Source organism: Prinia subflava, chromosome 2, assembly GCF_021018805.1.
Source record: "Prinia subflava isolate CZ2003 ecotype Zambia chromosome 2, Cam_Psub_1.2, whole genome shotgun sequence".
Lineage (NCBI taxonomy): Eukaryota > Metazoa > Chordata > Aves > Passeriformes > Cisticolidae > Prinia > Prinia subflava.
Window position 1 is genome coordinate 1,706,268 of NC_086248.1, and position 17,481 is coordinate 1,723,748.

Here is a 17,481-nt window from a genome sequence, read left to right on the forward strand (position 1 = left end):
ATCATGCCATGGGGATGAACCTCCACACAAGACGACATTGGAGGGGCTTGGAGCAACCTGGCCTAGTGAAAGGTGTCTCTGTCCTTGGCAGGGGGTTGGAATGAGATGAACTTTTAAATTCCCTTCCAACACACGCCACTACATGTTTGTATGATTCCATAAAATGCAGCTGGAGGTCTTTTCACTTGCTAAATCACCCACTTTTGAGCACAGAAGGTGTCACAGCCCTGTCTGTGAGAAGAGACTGAGGAGCCACATCCAACACAGCTCTGGTGGTGAAGGCAGGGTAAGAAGAGAACAGGAGCAGCAATCCGTGCTGGGTCTGGCACGTGGGGCTGTGAATGTTCACCAGGGGTTGCCAGAGCACCAGGCAGACCAGGCAGAAGCTGCTGGAAATCACCACCATGATGTGTGATTAGCATCCTCCAAAGTGTTCATTTATCTTCTTGGTCTCAACTTTCTACTCTCAGAGTTGGAGAAGAATCTGTTTCATTACCTGCTGGGCTGCTGCTCTTGTTTATTTTCCAGAAGGAAGAAAATTAAATGTGTCAGAGCTGAAACTTAAAAAAATTAATAAATCCAGACTTTGGAAACAACCACTTGGAGGTAGAATGAGCCTCAACAAGAAAATGTTTGTCTTCCACCTTTTTCTGAGACTGGCTGCGACTAATTGCAGGGAGAAGACGAGTCAAGGTTTATTTTCTTTTAATTTCAATTATATTCCGAAAGCAGAGCAGTTGAAATTCCCTTTTTTCCTTGAAGTTGCTTTGCCAAGTTTGGGTGGAGAAAACCAGCCGAAAGCCTTGCCTTGGTGGATGTGGGACGGAGGCAGGAACACATTTATTTTCTTTATTTACCTATTTTTACCAGTGAGGCCCTAAGGCAAACAGCAAAGCCGTGACACGCAGGCAACAGGAGCACTTCTCCCTCCCAATCCCTTTTCCCAGCACCAACAAGATCAGCAGTGAAGATACGCAATTGAGTCAGCAATGCAGATGCCATCAAAAATCTGCTTTATTCCAGAGCATGAATCAGAGCCGTGTCAGAGCCTCATATCCTGCATCTCCTGATAAGAGTGCAGTTACCTCTGAGGGAAGGAACGCAGTGAAATCCCATTATCCTGCCTCTTGCAAGCACCTATAACTCACTGGGACCAGCACAGCTTATTTTAATGCAAATTCTGCTGTAGCACGTGCAGAATGTTATTTTTTAATTTTAATTTTATTTTAAATCCCACATCCTGGAGCCAAAAGATGTTGTGGGTTTATTATCTGTTTGCATTACATGTGACTTGATCAGCATGTCTATATGTACATTTATATGTGTATGAATATATAAATATGAGTGTTTTCTGGAGCACAAGCTGTTTGTGTTAAGCCTTGGTAGACCAGTAAGAGCAGTGTGTGCCACCAGTCCAGGTGCTGGTTGCTCATTGTACATGTTTTTCCAGTGTATCCTTGCAGAAAATACAGATTTAACTTCATTCGACTCTTGAACCATGCTTTTACCTCCAAAACCATCTTAATTTCCAGGCTTAAAATCACTCCCTTTCAGTTTGCTGTGGGAACCACACGAAGAATTGAAACCCTTTATGCCCAGAAGTTCTCTGCTTGTCCCTTGCAGGACTTTTCCATGCCCAGCTGAGTGACAGGACACAGCCAGCTCAGTGACAAAAGACATTCATGCCACTGTGGTGGTGGTGGTTGTGAAGGCAAAGAAGGACAATTTTCACCTCAGATTCCTCTTTTGAGGGGCTTCTTCATTCCTTGGGGGTTTTCTGCACCAGAGACTACAGAGACTGAGGGCATAAAAAGCACTTGTGGCTTCCCATCTACAGATTTGAGGGAAAATTAGTTCAAATCCACCACCTTGAGGTACATCATAAATCTCACTGCAGAAATAGAGAGCCCAGACATTAATAATTAGGAGCTTGCACAATAAAGGACTGGAATATTTCACAAATGACACACCATCTTTCGATCCAGCTGATGCTGTGCAGAGATCTGTGTGAAAGTTCTGTGCAGCCAAGGTGCACAGAAGTTTTTGCTCCCATTTTTGCCTCTTAAAGAAGAAGAAAACGGGAAGGAAAAATCAGGTTGCATCCCCAAAGTGTTCACTAAAGCTCAAGTATGGGAGTTTTAAGGTTTCCCCCTATTAGAAAGTGTTTGTATGTGCTGAAAGAAAATGATGCCAATTAATAATTACCCTTTCCCAGCTTCCCACGTCTTGAAATCACTCCAGTTCAGTCAAGCTGCTTCCCATCAAACTTTCACACAAAAAAAGAAAGAATCTGCTGGGCTGTGACTGAACATGAGCAATGTTCCTCCCCAGGGGTCCGTGTCCCTGAGGTTTGAGGGCTGCAGGAAAAGGGCTGTGGGCCGTGAGATGACAAATGGAACTCCACAGTGGCTCGTTCATGCTCCAGCAAAGTTTTGTTTTGGGTTGTAGGTATTTCCCAGCCACGAGGCTGAAATCTCAGCAGCTCTTAGGTGAATATTCTTAAACCTTTTTTTCTTAATGCAGTTTGAAGTAATTGGAGGGCTGGTGATATTTCGAACAATTTATCCACCTGGGAAATGATGACCTTGGATTTATTCAATCAAATATTATCAAGATTAAGAGTGCAGATAGCTGAGCTTGTCAGTCACGAGGAATTGTTTTGCAGCCTGGGCTTGAATCCATCACCTGAAACCAGAAGACTCTGGCAGGACATTCTTCATTCATCAGCAAGAGGCATCACAGCAAGATCATTTCACTGTAATCCATCAATTTATCAGGCTACTCAATTAAGTGGGGGCTGGAGAGAGGATAAAGGGAATGATTCTGTCTGTTTTAATGAATCTTTGGCCACCTGAGGACTTTTCCTGCTCCTTGCTCTTTCGTGTTTCAGGTTGCCTTGAAGGCCTTGTTAAAAGGGAAACATAAACACAATGGCAGTGCAAAGAGAGGCTTAAAGAATTAAAAGCATTGATGAGTTGGAGCTTTTGCTCCACCTGGGTTGCCACTGACCTGCGCCTGACAACCACAACCTGAAGCAACCCTGGAGAATCTCAGGTGGACTCATGGAAGAACAGGACTGAAGTGAAACTTTGTGCAGTTTCCTGGAGTAAAGGGATGGACCTTTCTGTCCATCTCTGCTCCTTGGTGCAACCCCCAGCTTGTTGGTGAAGCAGTTTGGGAGTGTGGTGCAATTTCTGACTCCTGTGAGGGGTTTCTGGCTGCTCCATCTGCCCTGGGACCTTGGCAGTGTCATTCTGGTGCTGGCTGGGCTGGGGGGTTTCTTTATCAGTGTGGTATTTTAGACATTTGGCTCTTCCCAAGTTCATCCAAATACTGATTTTTCTGCATGGTTACACCTAAATCTTGAGGTTGTTTCACTGCTTGGGATCTCTGCTCAGATCTGTGACACAATAACCAACATTTTGTTGTTTTCTTACAAAACGAGCCCCAATCTCACCCAACCACCCCGGATGTTTGTGCCACCACAACAACTTCTGGACCTGCCAGCCTGTTCCAGGCAAGCCTGACAAAGAGACACTGGGCTGAAGGGTAATGAAGGTTGTGTAAGCTCATGAAAAACAGGCAGTGAGGCATGAGGGGCAGCCCAGGTGCTCACAGAGCCCCGGGGTGGGGTGGAGCTCCAGCTGCCTGAGTGGAAACCAGTCCCCAGGAGGGAGGGAGATCTTCCAGCTGCTCCATGGGATCCAGAGCGGGGCCCTTTGCTGCCCTGGCAGACCTCAGGCCTGTGGATGCCCAATTCTATTTGCAATAAAACTGGTTTTCAGTTTAAATGCAGTGGCAGTTTGGGAAAAAGTAGCCCCGAGTGAGGTGTAGCTGCTCATCTGCTTTCTGCAGAAACACAGCAAAAGGTTTGAGCGAGTCCAAGCGCTCCAGAGCAGGGAAGCATTTCCTCCTACCTGGGTTTCTCACATCTCCTGTTGTTTTCTTTCAACAAAAGCAAGAAAAAGGGAGAATTCATTTGAATTTAATGCTAAAATACCTCCAAAAAGATGAAGCAAAAGGAACTGTTAGAAAGAGGGATAGGTGGAGATTAAAAACACTTCCTTTCTCTCGCTGTCCCTTGCAAACACATTATACATATATGTAGCCTGATCTTGTGCTATACAGGAAAATAAATTTTAAAGGAGACAATACAAATCAGGATAAAAGGGAAAAAAAAAAAAAAAAAAGAAGATGAGTCAGGTCTGCTCTGCTTATCTGAACCGAGGGAGAGCCTGCCTGGTGCTCCTGACAGATTTTTTTCAGAACAGATAATGCACTGGGTTGATGACAGTTTATGAGATAGACTTCGAGGGGTATGAAAATTGCTGGTAGGTACTTGAATGGCTCTGACTGCACGGAGTGAATTGGAGTTGAGTTGCAACAATTTCCCTAAAGCTGTGCAGATTAACATAAAAATACCAAGGAAGTCCAATCTTTGAATTTTTATCTGCTTCAGCTCGAGAGAGTCAAATAGGGGCATTACAGAAGTGCCATCCATTTGAATCGATTGTCGCTGCAGCTTTTGTGGAAAGGCTGCATCTGGGTTTATTGATAACGTTGTTGAGGTGCTTAGAAACACAAGTGTGTTTGGTTTATTTTCCCTTTAGTAACTTATTCTTGTTTCTGGCATTTTGTTCAGGTATTTTTTAGTTCTGGTCTCCTCTGGAGATCTCCGCTGAGCTGAGCATTGGTAACAGAGATGCTCTGTGCATCTTTTCTCCCAGGAGTTTGTCATAAACCTGAATCTGTTTCAAAGCTTTCTTGTAAATTTTAAGGTGATTTCATTTGCTGGTGGAAAAACTGAGATGAAGAAGAGAATCTAGGAATTGTGATTTACCAACCTTTTAGTGTGGAGGCTTTTTTTTCTTGGTTAAAGCATATCAGCTGAAATGCAAGTTTAGTGGCCAAAATTTCCTGACCATCTCCATCGTAGCATCACTTCAGCCATTTCACTTCCTTTGCTGCTCTGCTGCTCCCAGCCTGCATGGAGAAGATATAAAATCAGTCTCACACACATTAGTGAAGTAACTTTATATGTGAAGTTTCAGGTTTGGGGACAAGTGGTTTAGCTTGTGGATGTGTCCTGCTGTCGAAGAAACACGAGGGAAATTCCACCTGCTGAGGGGGCTGTGTCACTGGGAGCCTTGTGCTCCTCTGGTTTAAAAAATAGCTTTTTAGGAGCCAATGACTTCACAGCTTTGCCTTTGTTCTCATCTTTATAAACAGCTCCTGCACCTAAGGAGGTGGTTGTGAGAATTAGTCACTGGGTTTAGAGCTCTTTGAAGACAGCAAGTGGTGGATTACAGCTCGATGTTTATTAATGCCACGGCTTAATATGATGAGGATGTTTCTCAGCTGAGCCCAGCAGGCTGCAGTGGGCTTTGCTTCCCTGGTCTCCCCCAGCTGTGCCACCCCATTACCTGGCCCATCACCCCTGATCCAGGGGCTGCAGCAGGGAGCCTTCCCTCTCCACACTCCCCCAGTGCTTCCCCTGGCCTCCTGCCACAGCCAAGCTGAAATCTGGTTCTGTGTTTTTGGCTTCGTTCCTTCAAAATGTTTGCAATTTTCTTGGCTTCAACCGATCCCAGTGGCATCTTTTTATGGTGCACTTTATTCTACTGCTTCAAGTGCAATAACGCTCCTGAAGTTCAGTCTACTTTTAATTACAAAGGAAAAAAAAGGGCAGAGCCTGGTATTGTTCTGTCACTGGTAGTGGGGGAAAGGGAGGATTTTTCTTCATCTTTAAACTTGATTGAATTTAAATCTTGACATACACAGTGGTTTTAGTGGAACTTTGCTGTAATTGGAAGGGCAAATGGTTGTTTGCTCTTGCACTTGTGGGACCCAGTACTGGTATTGACTAAACAAAAGCATTGCCACGTGTTGGAGGATCTCGGAGTGCTTCAGGACTGGTGGATGAAGATTTGGACAATGTTATCACTTTCTCTGCTCTCCTCTGGGATGAGGAAGCTGAAGAGACTTTGTAAGGCTGATACTGAGGCAATGCCTGCAGGGACAGCTCCTGATCTGTAGCAGAGCTGGATCAAACCCTCCCCACAGCAGCTGGAGCGATTCCCCTGTTCACTCTCTGGTTTGCCCCTCTCCCTGAGCTCTGTTTGGCTGCACTTGCACCAAGAAAAGCTTCCTTGCCTGTGGCTGCTGGGATTTCAGACTCCTGTGATGGTGTCAGCACACGTGTTTCTCCAATTCCAGTTCCATGGATTTATAGAGAGGGAAAAAAGGGATGGGAGAAGGACAGTGGTTGTGTTTGGGTTGTGTGAGTGTCCTCTCCTTGACAGGTGGGTTAAAGAAAATGTTTAGTGAAGTGGTTTTTGCCAGTTTTCATTTTACTTGTGCATCAGCTCTTCCTTTGCATGAGAATAGAAATTAATTTTGTTTCAAGTTCTGGGAACCTGAAGACATGCTGAATAGGTAGAAGTTTGTTCTATTTATAGGTTGCAGAATTTCTTTGTACAGTAAACCAGTTTGTTTTAATTTAAACTATGTATTCAGCACATTTAGCTTAGTTTTTTTTAACTACAAGTTTGACGTCTTTTTCGTTGTTTTTTAAATTTGTGACATAAACCCAAAGTACAATGAAAAAGTCAGACTAGTCATTAAGAAACTCCATTTACCATTTTAAACATCAAATATGTTGACTTGCATAGTTCATTAATTTTTACAGATGCCCAACTGTAAAAATAGGACAGCTTTGCAGTTCAGGCAAAGGCCTGATTTATGGAGAAGCGTGTCTTTGTTGTTCTCCACCAGCAAAAATCAGCCTTTCATTAAAGAAAAAAAAAAAAAAAAAACCAACAAAAAACCCAAGAAATGCAAAGGAAGAGAGTTTAAATAAATCAGAATTGAAGTATTTTGCTCGTGTTTTTGCTCAATAAATCCTGTATTAAAGGCAGTGTGGTTGAAGAAGGATTGGCAGGCGAGTTAGCAATAGTGCTCCTCACGGACCGGTCTCAAGCCTGGTGTGAATCAAGGTATTGATTAATGATAGAGCTGAAATTAATGGGATTTGGAGGTGTCATCAAAGAGGGAAAACAGGAGATCCCAGGAGAAGAATGACTGAGTTTAGGACCATTTGTCTGTAAGCAAATATGAGTTCTTGTAATGCAAACTGATAGAAAGCTGGGGGTTCTGTGTGAGAATTAGGATGTGTTAATCAACCATAGGATAATTCTGATGTCCTGATGATAAAGGTAGATTCTGGGATCACATTTGTCAACTGAATTATTCCCACTGGTGACAAGGAAATGCAAATGCCACTGCAACAGGTTTTAGTGAGGCACTGTTTAAAATGCTTTCTGCATTCCTTGTCCATAGGAGAAAGATTGATTCCAGCTGGAAAAGGTGCAGCAGAGGGCATCTGCTGGAAATGATCTGGAGAACAGGGAATCTGGCTCCCAAAACGATAAAAGGATGGTGAGGTGGTGACAAAAAAAGGCAGAGAAAAATTAGATTCCTTCTCTATAAATACACTGGTGTAAATAGCAGAGAGGGAGAAGAGTTCTTTAAGTTAAATGACAATTCTGGCACAAGAACAAAAGGCGCTGGAAAAAAGCAGAATAGCTTCAAACCAAGAGAGGTGCTTGAAGAGCCTTCTAATGGGAATTGTGTAAAGGGCTAAAAACCTGATTGCTGTGAAGATGGAGCCTGATAAATGTATTAATGGGATTATGCAATGTGGTTGGCTTCAGTATTAAGGGATCAGACTCTGGATTTCCGGTTCTGCGCTTTGGCAAGTACACTTAAGACTCCTGCAGGTATGAAAAAAAACCATGGAAGGTTTACATTTTAAGAAATATTTTCATTCAGATTCAGCTTGGAGTGGGTTTTGCTGTTTCCAATGCACTAATAACTGAATTGGGTGAACTGTGGAAAGGAGGAAGTCTCTTCTGAGCTGGGAAAAAGCAGCAGCTGCCACCTGCTTCCTTATTTTAGTGGTCGGTTTTGGCAGCAGGCTTGTGCTACTTAGATATTTATCTTTTAAAATTTAAAGCCTTTTGTATAGTAAAGTTAGGCCTTGAAACAGATTGTGCTCAAAATGCTGACAATTACTTACAGTTATTTATCATTGTAAGGTGCTTTTTAAAAAACCTGCAGCACTTAAGGAGCACGAGTGTTTATTATCGATCCCGGTGTTCTCGTTATTGATCCCCGTTTTCCCCATGTACAAAGAGTCCCCAGATTTCTGGTTGCTTTACTGAAATCCCAATAAATAAGACCGAGTGCCTTTTTGTCAGAAGGCTGTGGTTATCAAAGATGGGGTGCCAGACTATTTTAGCACAGTGTAACTTTGATTTCATGAGCACTTTGTGCTCAGGATTTCCTTGCTTTTCATGTTTTGATTCAGCCTCGGTTCTCCAGCCTTGTCTGCTGTTGAAAGCGGAGTCTTCCCCATTCTCAGGAATATTCTGCCTGGTGGTCTCCATGATTCCAGAGGGACTGGAAGTAGGGGATGTCTGTGGTTAGAGGAGAGCTTCAGATGCACTTTCTGAGTGGCTGTGGGATGTCAGAGCTCACCCTGCCTTCACCCCTCTGCTCTCTTCACTCAGCAGCAGCATCTCTGTTCAGCCTGGGGGCTTGACCCAGGCTATCTCCAATCTCCAGTGTGTTCTCCCTGCTTCCCACGTGTGCTTCTCATTCACCTTCTCTATTCAGGATGCAAATGGCAGATGGTTTTTCTTTTTTTGGCTTCAAGGTCCTCTCATCAGAGCCTTTCAGCCATTCAGCCTCTCAAACTAGTTCGCTTAATTACTTCAACTTTTTGAAACTGAAAACCTCGCAGACCTGCTTTTATTTAGCTTAAAGTGAGTCAATTTGTGGAAAATAGACTTGAATTGAGTGATCACAAGTGGTTTTTATTACAGCATTCTCACTATTTGCCAAAAGTCTCCTGCAGAATCACCTCTGGTTTGCTCAGTGCCCGTTTGGCTCTTACTTCAAGGGCCCCACTGTTGGTATTTGTTCTTCCTTCTATATCTGGAATTTCAGACTCCCTTATCAGCCAGTTCCTCGGAGCATTTCTGTTTCTCTCTAGCCATTTTTAAAAGCTCTCTGCACACATCCAAACCCGACGGTGGGGTCTCCAGCGGTCCTCTGGCACAGTCCCAGCAGACAGCCTTTTACAGCCTTTTCCCAAAGTGACTCTAATCCAGCACGATCCTTTCATGCCTGCTATCGCTTTGGATTTTTAGCAAACACAGATGATTCACTCAGCTCACAGAAAGAACCATGGAACAATGTTCCAGAAGATTATTTAAATGGAGTTTTGGGCGTGGATTTGGGGTGACCATGGGCAGTGTGCAAACTCAAGGTCTGACTTTGATGAGGGGCTTTGAAGGTGGGCGTTTTCCCCAGCCACCTGCAGACACGTTTCCCAGCTGCCTTTACTACAGGATGATGATAATTTCTAACAGATTGTCTTCCTGACAAGGAAGAATTATCCCTGGTTTACATTATGGGAGCTGGACGAGGGAGGAATGGAACAGCTGGCTTGAACACACAGGTCTGTGTGAGCAGAGTCTGCACTCCCCCAGTTGTTTCAAGCACTCTCAGCAATCTGTCAAGGCCCCTCAAACTGCGGACTCGAGGGTGAGCTGAAGTGCTGGAGCATCACGGCCTTGAGTCTCCTCAGCACATGCTGAAAATGCTGCTTTTGTACTTTACTCAACTGCTTGGTTTGCAGTCACCTTTAATTTAAGTTTAGAGAGTGCTGAGTGCTTAATTAAAAAAAAACAAACCCAACAACTGCTTTTGGTAGACAAGAGTGTCATGCCCGAGCTATGCCACAGTTACAATATGTAGGTGTTTGGGGATTATGTTAGACAAGCAAAATGATTGTTTGTTTCTAACTTTTGTTTAAATATAGTTCAAATGATGGAATATTTATTAGAGCAGAACAAGCCTGCCAGCTTTTTCATACCAGTGGTTACCAGATGTGTCTGTATTTAGAACCCCGCCATCTGTTCCAGGGTGGAGTCTGGGGCTAGTCTAGGTATTTGGATGTGTCTTCTTCCTTGGGTATCTCTGGAAAACTTCAAAGCAGCAGTGCTGAGATGAAGGGGAAGCATGGTTAGCTGTAATACTCCAGGAATTCAAGGGAATTTTCCAGAAATGCAGCTGATTCCTTAGTGCAGCAGGGCTTGGAAGGGGAAGGAGCCTTGAGGACAGAGGCAGCGCTGCTATTTTGTGCCATTGCTCAGCCATTGCCAAGACCCAGAGTCAGAGTTTTGCTTGGCTGTCACCAGGCTGGGCTGCTGCTTCCTGCCTCAGATTCCATCTTTTTTAGGAGTCCATGGAATTTCCAGGAGTATTGCAATATGGAAGTTTCTCAGTGGGATTTTAAAAACTATTTCTGTAGATAAGTTCTACTCAGAGATGTTTTAGATCATTTCTTTTGATGCAGGATTGGTGTAGAATTACCCTGAGCTGTTACAGAGCAAGGGGAGGGAAACCTGCTCTACTTTTACCCTCTCCCACCACAGCCAGGAGTGACCCATCACACTGAAATTAATTTTTGGTCATTTTGGGGGTGGGGAAAAACATATTTTGATCAACAAACTACTTGTGAGACAGACTCACCTAGTACAGATAACAGCCTTTGGTTGACAGTGATCTGGGAAGAAGGGAAAGCTACGTGTGTCTGTATCCATCCAGTATCTCATGGTTTATTTGTCACCACTGTCTTCATCTCTCAGAACTTAAGTAATTGTTGCTGAAATAGGAAAATGAGACTTTTAGAAAGCTTCTTGTGAAGAAAAGAACTCAGAGTGGTTATGAATGGTTTTATAAACAAAGGATTGTGGTAATGGGGTTGGAACAGGATGATTTTTAAGGTCCCTTCCAATGCATACTACTATGTGATTCTGTGACAATACAGTCATTTAATTAATTTATCTAGAATGTTTATCCCTAATCAAGCATGTGGCAGTGCAATTCGACACACTCAGAGCGTGAGCCATAATATTCCACCCCAAACAAAAGCTTCTACTCCATCTCTCGCCCAATGATTTTTCTTTTACAAAGCCAGGTAAAATAAAACCAGTAACTTTGCCCTCATTACAAAGGGAACAGGCATTTCTTTTTCTCATCCCATTTAAGCACCAGGCAGTGTCCTCCAGCATCTTGCCAAAAGCTTCCACTACTTTTATAAGCTTATTTTCTTTTGCTATCAGGAACGGGTTCCTCTGTGCAGGGTGCTGACAGTTCATTGTGTTTGCTCTTTGGATGCCAGCTGGGGCTGCACCAGGTCCAAAGCAAAATTAGGATTTGGGAGGGAAGGCTCTGTGTGTCCATTCCTGTGCTGACTCTTTCCTTTCCTGCTCCTGGGTGTTTCATTTCACGTTCCAGCCCTTGCCAGCAGTGGGGTGTATTGTTACAATACTCCTCGTGCCCGTGGGGTCTTCAAAGGGCTTTATTTAACTGTGCTGAGATGCCTTTACCTACCACTGAAATGCAGCTACTTAAGCTGCAAAGCCTGGCAGCTGCTCCAACAGCAGGAGCACGACCAGGCCGCTGCTTTTATGTCATAAAGTAAGGGAAGGAAAAAAAAAAAATTCCATATGCATTAAAAAACTGCAGGGAAAATGTAAATTGTCAGAATATAATTACCTAAACTGGAGTTTGGCCAGCATTCCAGATTAACATTTCCTCTTGTGAAGCTGTGGGATACCTGGTGGCCAAAAGCAGTCGGAGTCTCAGCAGGATTAAAAACTGAGCTTTGCTGTGTAGTTGTTCCATAGTGGCTGAGAGATGTAGATAATCTATTTAGCACCTACAGCACCCTGGGGCTAAAATGTGGCTGAATCCTATGGAATCCAACAGGAGTGTCTGAGGTTAAGAGTGCGGTCTGAAAACATTCCCTGGAACTTGTAAAATCCGACCTTGGTACCGTCTCCTGTGGAAGGGAGGAGAAAGATTAAAAAAGATGTACCAAAAGGATTGCAGCAGGGGAAAGTTGGAAGCTCAGGGTCCTCCCCGCCATCGTCGTTCCATGTTTTTCTGAGGTTTATTTCAGGCCATGGAAGTGTGCCATGGAAATGTGCCTTAGCTGGCTCTGAAACTCTTTTATACCTGCTTGCAATGACTCAGTGGAATTTAGAGCAGATTGGAGGCACCGGGACTCAAGACAGGCTCAGGAGGAAGAGAGAATGTGGTGTGGATAAGGAAAAGGAAGGAAAGTGGGAACCATTTATGTAGAGAGGACAGAAAGGTGTGATGGCATTCACTGCGTTCAGCTGCAGCTGCCAAGAGTAGAGTAACTTGAAAGGTAATAAATATAAGGGAGGTTCCCAGCCTGAAATGACACAGAGGTGTCTGAAGAAGTCATTCTGTGAGCAGAATCTCACAATGGTTTGGGTTGGAAGGGACACAAAAGCTCCTCCAGTGCCATGGGCAGGGACCTTTCACTGTCCCCATGCTCCATCTCCAACCTGGCCTTGGAAACTTCCAAGGATGGGGCAGCAACAGCTTCTCTGGGAATTCTGTTCCAGGGCCTCACCACCCTCACGGGGAAGAACTTCTTCCTAAAGGTTGAACAGAAGGCCAAGATCTAAAATGGAGCTGTTTTTTAGGTGGCTTTGCATCTGCACATTTCCCTACAGCAGGATCAGTGTTTTTAGTCCTCTGCCCTGTCAGCTTCAATTCAAGGTCACCATGGAGTTTCCAAGTCTCTGACAGGACTGGCACTGTGCATTGAGTCCGTTCCTTTGGGAAAACAGGTTTGGAAGCTGATAGGAGTAAAAGGCTTCTCCTTGCCAGGAAAGTGTCGAGCAACTTTATTGGCAATTTATTTTCTTGTTTAAATAATTATTAATTGTAGGTTATAGACCCTGCCCTTTAGGATCCTTTTCTGGTGTGGAAATTTTACGTGTATATGAGAAAATAAAAGCCCAGATGGCAGAAAAGGTGGGAAATGAGGGCATTTGAATACAGTAATTTTTCTTTTGGGATAAGCAGAAGGCAGCAGAAAAGTGGATTTTTCACTTGGTAGAAGGGAAGCTGAAAACTCCTCTTTAAAACCAATTCCTGTTAGAGGAAGAAGGGGAAGCACACAGAGAAGGGGATTAAATCCAAAGGTGTCTCTGTCGATATAATCTGTAATAGCCTTGACAGCGCTTCCTGAAAGGGAGACCTGCCAGACTGACTGCTGATCCTGACAGCTCCTTTTCTTTTGGGAGCTGGGAGAAGAATTGTTCTCCAGAGCTGTCCCTGAAGTGCACATTCTCCACTGGTGTTTCTTCCTTGGTGAGGACATGAGGGGAATGATTGTCTCCCTCTTTCCTCCTGAAGAGCTCCAGGTAGATCAGAGTGGAATACAAAACCCCGAGCCGTGGCACAGTGGGAACAGATGTGTGTGGTAGGACAACGTGGGTGTGTTCAGTGATTCGAATGTTAATTTAGTCTTTATACTGTGTCATAGTCATAATCTTTTTAAAATTTTTGGCCTGATAAAATATGAAAAGTATTGTTTCACCAAGCCTTTGAACCTGCAGTTCCTATTCTTGCCCCTCTGTACAGCAGGTTCCCTGCGGCGAGATTGGATTTTGTATCACTTATCAAAGGGCAGACCTGTGCCCCCGCCTCACCCCTCGCTGCTTTTTCATCTCAGAATAAAAGCTAGTTTCTCCTTGCATTCTTTACACATGTGTAAATGACTGTTAAAAAGTGCAGAGTGATGGAAAAGTGGTTTTTCGCCGTTTTGAAGTGCTCATGTTTTATTAAAGCTGAGATTCCTGGAGCTTTGTGGCCAGAAGCACACCATCCTCTTTACTCCTGGAGATAAACCCCCATTTCTTCTGTGAAAAACTCTCTAATTCCCCCAAAGTTGTCATAGTGTGTGTTTTGGTGTGGGATTTGATGGCATAGATACAAGTGCCTTTCATGGAGCTCCTAATATGTAAAACTGGAACCTATAAACAGAGGACTGGACCTGTGTGATGCGGTTTTGTTGTGAGAAGATGCTGGCACTGTTACTTGCCTTTCTCCCCCACCTTCATTTCTTCATTGCTTTTTTCTCCCCTCTTTTGCTTCACTTACCATCTGTTGCATGCTATGTTTAGTACTAGTCACTGATTTCTACATGGCTTCTCTGACTTCACAACATTTAACCACTGATGCTGTTCATGCCAACCCTCCAGCATGGACCTGGATGTTATTTTCTAACAAACTCCAAACCATAGTGGTATTTTAGTATGTGCTGATCACTTTCCCCTAACACAGTTGATTTCCTAACCTCTTGTGCCAGGAGCCACCTGGACGTCCACATCACTGTAGGGCTGAGGGATGACAGAGCTCCATGGGCGCATTGTCATGGGGTTCTTGGAGGGGTACACAGCACTGCAAGGACTGCCTGAGCTCCACAGGGACACTGACAGGGTTTTAGGGGGATAAACAGGGCTGCCTACCCCCAGGGCCGGGCTGCGGCTGCCCCTTCGAGGCAGCATCAGACACTGACAACATCGCGCCCCTTCCATGAGGGGAGCAGAAGGTGCGAGGCACGGGCGCGCGCCCGCCTTTTAGGCGGGAAAACGCGCCGGGGCGCGGCGCGCCTGCGCAGTGGCGAGAGCCGAGCCTGGGGAAGCTTCGGCTGTTCCCGTCAGGTTCCGGAGCCGAGAGTCTCGCTGCTCCCCGCCCTTAACCCTTCGGGTGTCTCCACCCCCGCTTCGCCAATCTCCGCCCCCGCTTCGGCTATCTCCGCCTCCCTTCGTTAAGTTCCGCCGCCACTTCGGTAACTTCCGCCGGTTCGGTCGGAAATGGCCGAAGACGTGCGAGACCCAGCGGTTTAAGGGGAGAAGATCGGCCGGCTTCTCGGAATAAACCAATTGTGTCCGGCCCGTGGGGGGGGGGGGAGCAGGGGAAGGCGGACGGAGCGGGAAGACGAGGCAGCGGCTATGGCTCCCCCCCCAGCCACTCGCGGCTCCGCCAGGAGGGCGAAGTGAGGGCGCCGAGAGGTAGGAGTGGACCGTACCACGCACGGGGAGAGGGGGAGGAAGGTGGGAGAGCGGTAACACGCCCCCCCCCGGAACCTCCGCGGCAGCCCGTGGGGCCGGGTAAGGCGGGAATGGTACAGTCCGGGGGAAGCCCCCTGGAGCGGCGGCGTGGGGGGGGCTCGGCTGGGGCGTCCCTGAGGGGCAGGAGGGGGGCGCGGGGTCCCTGAGGGCCGGCGGAGCTCTGAGCAGGGGTCCCTCAAGGCTGGGGGGACTGCGAGAGGAGTCCCTCGAGGCTGGGGGAGCCGTGAGCGGGGGTCCCTCAGGGCTGGGGGGGTCTGATGGGGGTCCCTCAGGGCTGGGGAGAGCTGTGAGCGCAGATCCTGCAGGGCTGGGGGGGGCTGTGAGCGGGGGTCCCTCAGGAATGGCGGCACGGCGGGGAGAGGTTGCTGAGGGGTCTGTGAGGGGGTCGCTCAGGGATGGGCGCACCGTGCGGGAGCTCCCTCAGGGCTGGGGGTTCTTTTAGGGCTGGTGAGGCTGTGAAGGGAATCCCTCACCTCAACAGCGTGAGAGGCACTGTGGGGATGTCACACTGCAAAGAGGGACCCCCACAAGGCTGGGAGAGCCCCTCAGGTTGGCTGTGAGAGTCCCTCACAGCATGAGGGGCACTGTGGGAGTCTCACAGAGTTAGGGCCGCTGTGGAGGGGCCCCCACAAGCCTGGGGACCCTCATGGCAGAGGGGCTGTGGTGGCAGGTGGTGCCCAGGTGCTGCTGACAGGCTCCAGCCTTCCTGCCTGTCCTCCCTCCTGCATCCAGCAAGGATCTTGAGACTCCAGTGTCCTGCCTGTGGATGTGGGACAAGTGTTTCAGGGACCATCACGTCCACCCTGGCCAGTGCAGCCCCATTTCTCCCACTCTGAGTCTGGTCCTTGTGGTTCTTGCTGGGGTTCTGGCTTGCAAGGTGGTGAGGACAGCAAGGACGAGGCTGCCCTCACTCTGGGCTTCTCAGCGTGGCTGGTATTGCACTCCTGTGAGTTATTTGCTGAAGTTAAGATCTGTTACTATTTTTTCCCAGCTGTTTTCCCCACATGAGGTCTCTTCCTGCTCAAGAAACATCGGGGTCTTTACCAAAAATTTTACCTGTGTGGCAGTAATAATAAACTTAATACTGACAGGCTAATGCCCTGTTACGCTGGTCCAAACCCAAACAATTTGGAGCCTGAAGGGGCTGGAAATGTTTCAAGTGGTATTAAGGATTCACAGATGCTGAGAAGCACTTTAGAGAAGCTGTTCTGTTGCTGTGTGTGTGTTAAAATCCAAGCATTGACCAGTTTCTGACCTCTTGTTGTTTCTGTGTGAGTCTGATAGACCGTGTGTGTTGATACCATGATATGATAACTTGCCTTTAAAGTGCCTGGGTTTTTTTGTGCTGCAATCTTCATATGTGTGTGAAGAAGATTAAGTAACTTTGTTTCCCGAGAGGAGTGTCACATGCAGGTGATTATCTCAGATATTTCTGTTCTCATGGAGAAATCTCTGATATCCGAGATAGTAGCATCTTGGAACGTGGGCTGGCGGCTTTTATCAAGTACTGAGTAATCTTAAACTCGTTTCTATGCAGAAATAGCATCAGAAATGAACCACAGTCTGATTATGTGGTGATGAGGAGGGAGATTCACCTCCCCCTGACAAATCCCTTAACTTCACCATCTGAGAGCCCAGTTGTTATCATGCAGTGTTATCTGTACCCACTCAGGCCTTTGGGATGCCTCTGCTTTTCCATTTCTCATTCCAGAAATGGGAGTTTGCATGGGTTCAGCTCGGTGTTCAGGGATTCTGGAGCGGGGTAATTGCCTGCCTTCACTGAGCAAATTTTTCCAGCAGCTCGGCTGTGGTACAGACAATTCTCAAACTTCTTGATGTCGTGTTGCAGAAGGGAAGTCCAGAGCAGTTTTCTGGAATTCTCTGGTTTTTCAAGTGGGGACTATTAGCTCTCATGTTTGTTTACACGTGACAATGGATTTTGGCAGTGGTCAAATGCTGGGAACAAGTAAAACATGACTTGAATTGGCATCACTGAGGCTGGGTCTCAACAATACACAGCAAAATCATTTCTTGTGTGCTGTTCAGATGGGCTGGGACAGATCATCATCATCATCATCATCATCTTCCCTTGAATATCTGTGGATCTCTGGGACTGTTTAGCCGATGAGCTGGATGATGTTGATGCATTCCTAAGTTTTGTTTGCTTATAGGAAGCCAGAGCCCTTCCTGAGCTTGCTTCCCATGATTATTAATTCTTGAAGTCCCATGACGCCTTCAAGTTTTCAGTTTGTCTCTCTCCTTCTGGCCATGTATATTTTGCGTGTATTTGGTTTTTTTTTTTCTTCCAGCCTCTGTTTGTTTTTTTTTCCCTTACTCTTTGACTCCTATCACCCCTCCCAGCTGCCTTGCCTGTTTTCCCAGGGCATTCCTCGTGCTGCCCACAGCAATGTTTTCACCAGGCTGGGAATTGCAGCTAACCACAGATGTTACC

General features: G+C 46.1%; 1 protein-coding gene across 5 annotated transcripts in view; it reads left to right on the plus strand.

The window, feature by feature from the left end:
- The window catches only part of EXTL3 (exostosin like glycosyltransferase 3), a 140,916-nt gene that overhangs the window by 5,361 nt on the left and 118,074 nt on the right, over nt 1-17,481 (plus strand). For 2 of the 5 annotated variants that reach the window (XM_063422972.1, XM_063422991.1), the window contains exon 1: nt 14,741-14,969. The exons of 2 other annotated variants lie outside the window; for them this stretch is intronic. The gene's annotated coding sequence lies outside the window, so the exon portion shown is untranslated. Of the gene's footprint in view, nt 1-14,740; nt 14,970-15,001; nt 15,069-17,481 lie in introns of those variants that run through there. One more of the 5 variants, XM_063422986.1, reaches the window with a different exon arrangement.